The 7,047-nt window shown below is 30.2% G+C and overlaps 1 pseudogene across 1 annotated transcript; it reads right to left on the minus strand.

Moving 5' to 3' along the window:
* Positions 1–1,845: 1,845 nt before the first annotated feature.
* On the minus strand, positions 1,846–3,555 carry LOC146912701 (phenolic glucoside malonyltransferase 1 pseudogene; annotated as a pseudogene). The gene has a single exon (XR_015016837.1). The product of XR_015016837.1 is annotated as a phenolic glucoside malonyltransferase 1 pseudogene (transcript).
* Positions 3,556–7,047: the final 3,492 nt, after the last annotated feature.

The raw sequence follows: 7,047 nt of genomic DNA on the forward strand, positions 1-7,047 counted from the left end.
CATAAGAATGAGGTGCATTCCGTGACACTCATCTTATATGAAGGAATTCGATATCATAACTTATATAGTTGATTCTCAATAATACATGTTCCTAAATATGTCATATAATTACATTACATTACATTCGGGTAGAGCCTTCCAACTACAACAATTGTCTTACCTCTGAAATAGGGTAAATTCAAACTTGCTAAACAACAGCTCTCAAGCATTCACCCGACATCTCTATTGTGGTATTAAAGTGTCAAAAGAATGAGGTGCATTCCTTGACACTTCAATACCTTCATCTAAACCAGCCTAACAAGAATTTAATCTTTTGAAAGGAACAATAGGAATGTCGGGTGAATGCTTGGGAACTGCCGTTTAATAAGTTTGAATTACCTCATTTCAGAGTAAGACAATTGTTGTAGTTGGAAGGTGCATTCCCTACTTAATCACGATCTTTTGGCGGAATCAAACTCTTGATAATATCTTCAGTTAATCTCAGCAACGTTACACGCATATCGATCCACTGGAACATGTTGTGCTCCCAAAACATGCTCTTCACGTCATCATCGTTCGTTAGTTCCACCCAACTGAATGATATTCTCCCCTAGTCGAGCGTTGGACGTTTATACTGAACGTATTCCACCCTCCTTGTGTCTCCGGGGTTGACTCCTTGGTTGAATTCATTCAATTGATCCTTCAGACCTCTTAACGTTACACCAAGGCATCGAACCTTCAACCTCTGAGGTTCTCCGTCGTTGAATTGTGCATGAACATCGAACATATTGGCCATTGCTTCAAATCTACACAATAAGAAATTAAAAACAATCAATGAAAAACTCATTCAAACATTTCATCAAACACTTGGAGTGCAAATTATACACAAACCCTAAAACTCATAACTACAACATTAACATGCAAACATCTAAACACAATTAAGCAACATAAGTCATTTACATGTAACATTGTATCATTTCTTGCAAGCAAAATCAAAATTTAAACAAACCCAATTCTCTAATACTCAAAACTACAACATAAACATGCAAACAACTATACATTTAAGCAACACAAGTCATTTCATGTAAATATTGTATGATTTCTTGCCAAAAAAACCAAAATTTAAACAAACCCTAAATCTAAAAAATTTCTAATTTAAGAGAAAACAATCTAACATATAAACATAAAAGAATGGGGTTTGATTATGAAAACTTACTTGTTATAGGAGTGTTGTTTGATTTGAACTTGAAGGATTTTTGGATTTGGGTGATTTGTGAGAGATTTTTGAGATTTTAGATGAGAAATGAGGTTCTGCCTTCTTTAAAACAGCACGTAGCGTGAGTTAAGTAGCGCAGAATTTAACACTTGCGTTACTTAACTAACGCAGGGGTATTTTCAGCAAATCAGCTGGACGCGACCAAAAAGTGCTGGGAGAAGAGCAGAATTCACGTTATTATTATAACTTTTATATCGAGGGCCAGTCAAGGTACAAATTTATGGGTCAAATTTTGGTCATATTCATTTTTGTGAACCATTTTAGGTCGATGGTGGCTACTATTTGCATTAATGGTAAAAGACAAGTGTATTCGAACGGAGATTCAAAGAGACAAACATTGAGTTTGAGATAAAACAAGTAGATGAAGCCAAAACATTCATATTGGAGGAAGCAAAGCTTAGCATTCATTAATTCATTCATTCAATCTAACAAATATCCTTAAAACATTTGTGAATATTTTTCTTCTTTCTCTTTTACAATTTATTTTTCTTCAGGTTTATTTAATGATTGAAGTATTTAGTCTATGTTGTAAATCTAATACATTAATTATACAGTAAATCTTAAAAAAATTGTTTATGCCCGAGACCAAATTCATAATAAAACACATATTAGAATAAGTATTTCAAGAATTTATCTTTACCCTACCAGGGTTGATGAGCTGAAAGACATTGAATAGTTTAAAGCAAGAGGTTCTAATGAATTCAATTTCAAGCTTACAAAACATATTCATGTTACATGAATACAAAATGCGAATTGTTTGATCTAGATCAGATGATTCAAATCTACAACCACGTACGTGACTTTGTTTTTTTTTTTTTGGAAGGCAAAGTAATACATGATAGACTCCGTTTTGTTGATTTTCTTGATACTATTACAAGGATTCAAGTCCTTGAACAAAAAGTTGAGCAAAAACCTCCATTTGTTGTTTGTTCAAAGCCAAACCAATCTCAATTCCACCATCATTATTCTTATTCTCCGAAAGAGAAAAAGCTCCTGTTTTGTCAATAGAAGTAACATCAACTTTCTTAGGTTTACCCCATCCAAAATCAAAACTGTAAACATCAAACCTAGGTGACCCGGCAATAGAAAACATCCTATCTGTCTCACTCATTGTAGATTGCATTATTGACATCCAATTCTCCAAACCATTCAACACACCATTTTCCAAACCCTTCAACACATCACTTATCCCTTCAAGAGCACTAACAAATCCATCATCTTTTAAAAATTCCTCGGTTTCACCCAAAACTAATTTTGACACAACACAATTTCCAAAATAATTTGCATTAATTGGTGGATCCAAACGTGGCCTACAATCCACACTAAAAATAAAAGGTACCTTGTTGGATTTTGGTTGGTCAACTTTGATCGCACATGCCAACAAATAAGCACAAGTAACTGAAAAAGTTGAAAGCTTAATAACCTTGTTATTTTTTTCAATCTTGGATTGTGCATGTTTCTTAAGCTTTTGAATATCCAAAGGTGACAATTGAAAAATACCTTTGATTGCTTCACCCTTTATCGTATTGATTGTTTCCCAAACCTTCAAGCTTCGATTATTTGTTTCTCCTCCAAAATTCAACCACCCTTTTGAATAAATCTCATTTATCCCTATAGGGTCTCTTATAATGGACCTATCAAAGAAAGGTGTTAGATCTTGAGGTAAGGACAAAGAGGGTGTATTTTTTTCAAGGTTGGAACAAAAATAAGACCAAGCTTTCATAAACAAAGTTGAAGATTTGCCATCAACAGCTGCATGGTGTGTAGTTATACCAATACAAAATCCATGGTTAGGAAAAAAAGTGACTTGTAGTGAAACAATTGATGCTTTTTCATGTGAAATCTCCAAAGTTGGGATCAAGTATTGTTTTTTTTCAACTTCACAAAGATTTGAACATAAAAGGTTGAAATTTTCATTTGATTCAGCTACAATTAAGGGAATAGAATCACTAGGGACATAGTTGATGATAGGGTGTGGTGAATCTTGTGGCCATGTGATGTTACCAACAAGAAGGAGGAAGTGGTTGAGTGTAAGTTCAAGGGAGTGTTTGAGATTTGGCAGAATGGAATCAAAGAAAAAATTGGTAGATAAATTGGTGTGTTCATAGAAGAACAAACGTTCAACTGGTGGAAATCTTACCCAAAGTGTGTCAAAGAAAGTGAAGGGAAAAGTAGTTGGGGAGGTTTCATTTTTTGGTGATATTGAAAAAACTTGATGAACTATGTGAGATTGTGCCATAAGGGAGGGAAGAAATTGATGAGGAAGTGAAGCTTGGCAATCTGTTGACTTTATAAACATTTTATGACGATGACGATGATGATGCATAGGCTATGAATGTGCTCTCAATATTATAATAATAATAATAATAATAATAATAATAATAATAATAATAATAATAATAATAATAATAATAATAATAATAATAATAATACATTCTTTATAAATTCACATATTAATATTATAAATAAAAATTCATATTTTAAGTTCATGCAATAAATAATGTATTAACTCACATAAATGACTTATTCAATAAATTTAAAATATACGTTTTTACTTGTAATAATGACGAAGATACGTATACGACGAAAACATTCTATTTTTTTGAAGGAACGACGAAAACATTCTTATTCTATAATAATGAGGAAATATCTAGGCATCACACTTGATGTGATTTTTGTTTTTTTAAGGAATATGTGACGTGGTTTGATTCGGAGGATTTTGTAGATAGCACCGTTCTGTTTCATGTTTTAAAGACAGAACGGTGCTATCTACGAAATCTCTGTTTCATGTTATAAAGTATTTTTTTAAGGAATATTATACTATAAAGTATTTTGAAATCTTAACATGGTATGAATTGAATTGATAATACAATTGATATTATTTCTTTCATGAAAAATATTATAGAATTTAGGAAATTACTATTTTTTAGTCTTTCATAATAATCATGATAATAAAAAGGAGCAATTAAAATGATTAAAAGGACAAATGCTAAAAAAATAATGGTTTACTTTTTTGACAAAATATTTAATACCTTATTGATATTATAAAATAATCTATGAAATATAATTAATGATATCGATAAAAAAAAAGAATATATGATATTTTACTAAAATATCATGTAATATGTGATAGACAGAGTAATAAAAAAAAAGAGTAATATTGGAGTTTTTTTTTTGAAGGATATTGGAGTATTTATGTAAGCTATTTTTAACCTTATTGTTTTATAACTTTTAATGGTTGAAATCTAACTCACTTAAATTTTTATCTTATTTGCAAATATTTATATTGTGAAATTTGATTGGATAAATATGAAAATTAAGAATTTGAACACTGATCAAGTAACCAAACAATTTTAACACTAACAGTGCATACAAATCAATTCCTTATATTATGTTAAAAAAAATGAAATAACTACTCTCTCAACCCCATTATGATTGTCACATATATGAAAAAATGTCAAAAAGTGGTGTCATTTAAAGTCTCTAATGTATCCCTGTGATCTTAACTCAGTTGGTAGGGATATTGCATATTATATGCAGAGGTCGAGGTTCGAACCTCGGACACCCGACTTTTTCACATTTAAAATGTCTGAGCTCTAGCCACTAGGCTACTTGACAAAAAAAAAAGTTTCTAATATATTAATTATTATTTCTCCAAAAAAATGTATTAATTATTATTATTTTTCAATTATATCATTTTTTTTGAAGGATTCAATTCAATTATATCATATGATTAATGAGAAATGATATTTTGACAACCAATTTTTGACAACTTTTGGACAACTTTCTCTCTCATACTCACATGATGTTGTTATTCTCTCTCTTCCTTTTTCTCTCTCCATTGTTTTTGACCAATAAGAAGTGAGAAAAACAAGGTTGTCAACAAAGTTGTCATCAAATGGATGTCAAAATATCATTATTCATGATTAATATAACATGCATCACTTTCAAATCATCATCGTCAACTTTGTGTTAATAAAACTTTGTATTTATGATAATATAGAATATACTAAGCATGTGTTTGGTTTCACAATCACCCATACAATTCTCGCATTTGAGGTTGGCTTGACCATGTGAGAAGCTCCAAAATCTCGTGTCAAAGACACATGTATCTATTCATTATTACTTAATGCTCATGTTGTTACAACCTAATGGTTTGATTGTGAGGACATCTTATGAATCCTAAGTTCAAATTCAAGTCACCATATTTCTCCTCGCTTATATGGGTGTTTATTTGAATATATATTGGTGACTAAGCCAATAAAAAAAATACGCAGTAAGATTCATTCAATAACATAATTTTTTAGTTTCCTCCTTATTTTTTAGGACGAAGGAGGGTGCAAGATAATTAAAGTGGCTTCTTATAATTTCTTTTATAACAATGATAGTTTTATTAAATGCCAAAACTGTTTAAGCATTCAATATATTAAGTTTTTTGTTAAGGTCAATGCTTTTCTTAGTGTCAATGTTAAAGATATAAAAAAAAATATTAAAAAAGCATTTATCGAATTTTATTTTTCATTATTGAAGGTTGGATCTAACCTAAGGAGTATTAGTTAATGATCTAGCTAGTCAAGATGATTATTTATATTTAATGTCCTATATACTTTAAATATACTTAACTTTAGTAGAGGAAACCTAAAACTTATTCCCTCTAGTCACATTTATATTAGATATTCGTCGGTTATTTAATTAATCTAGAAAATGAATAGTTGTTTATAAATGTAACCAGAGAAAAGAATTTTATATTTTAATGTCATCTTTTTTTTTGGTTATATCACTAACAAATATATAGCCTTAATTTTTAATACTACTCTTTTGAGAACTCGTATAACATGCATTCAATGAATAATACATAAACTCCCCTTTCAAAAAATAGTAAAAACTTTGCAAAAATATAATATGTTAATGGTAGTTGCTATCAACGTAGTCGTGAGTCTCTGAGAAACGAATTTTAATTGAGTTAGGTCAAAACATTTGTCTCACCAACTCAGTCACATGCATCCAAGCAGGCAATAGAATAGAGGCAGCTGTATATCATTTGGAAGCTTCTTTTCTACTTTTGAAAATCGTTTCGAAAATATACTTCTAAAAAATTAAAAATTAAGTATGTATTTTTGGACAAAAATACTTTTTTCTTTTGTGAGAAATATATTTTCATATACACATGTGATGTTTTAGAAATTTGAGGCAGAGGAAGCTCTCATTTCATTTAACATATTTCAGAAGGGGCATTTGAGTCAATAAAAATCAATGCATCCGATAAAATTAGAATCAAATACATCAATATTTGATATTTGTTGACTTAAATGTCTCTTATAAATATGATCGGGATTGCATGAATTTAGTCCTTCATTTTGTATGGCGAAAATATGAGTTCTGCCCACAATTTTATTGGTAGTTAACAATTGTTTCAATATTGTTTTTCATTTGAATTAATTACATTCAAAAACAAAAAATATTTTGCTAACAAGTACAATATTTTTGTTACAAAATGCAGTGTTCAATTCAAAATAAAGATTCTTTCTTTTTTTCCTTTCTAGTTAAACTAAGACATGCAAAGAATTGATCATTTAGCAACTAAATTGACACCATCAACCTTCTCCTGTCATTTGCAACCCAAAATATATGAAGGTGCTGGTGCAAACAAAGGTGAGAAAAAGATACAAAGGTAAGAGACATAAACCAAACCCACAATAAACATAAGGAAATTCGTGATTATGCAAGTTGAATATATTCCTAAAGAAATCCACCAACAAAAGCTTTGCTTATATACCATCGTTGTTTCAACA

This window comes from Medicago sativa, chromosome 6 (assembly GCF_051527215.1).
Source record: "Medicago sativa cultivar Bolivia chromosome 6, Bolivia_mono, whole genome shotgun sequence".
Classification (NCBI taxonomy): Eukaryota; Viridiplantae; Streptophyta; class Magnoliopsida; order Fabales; family Fabaceae; genus Medicago; species Medicago sativa.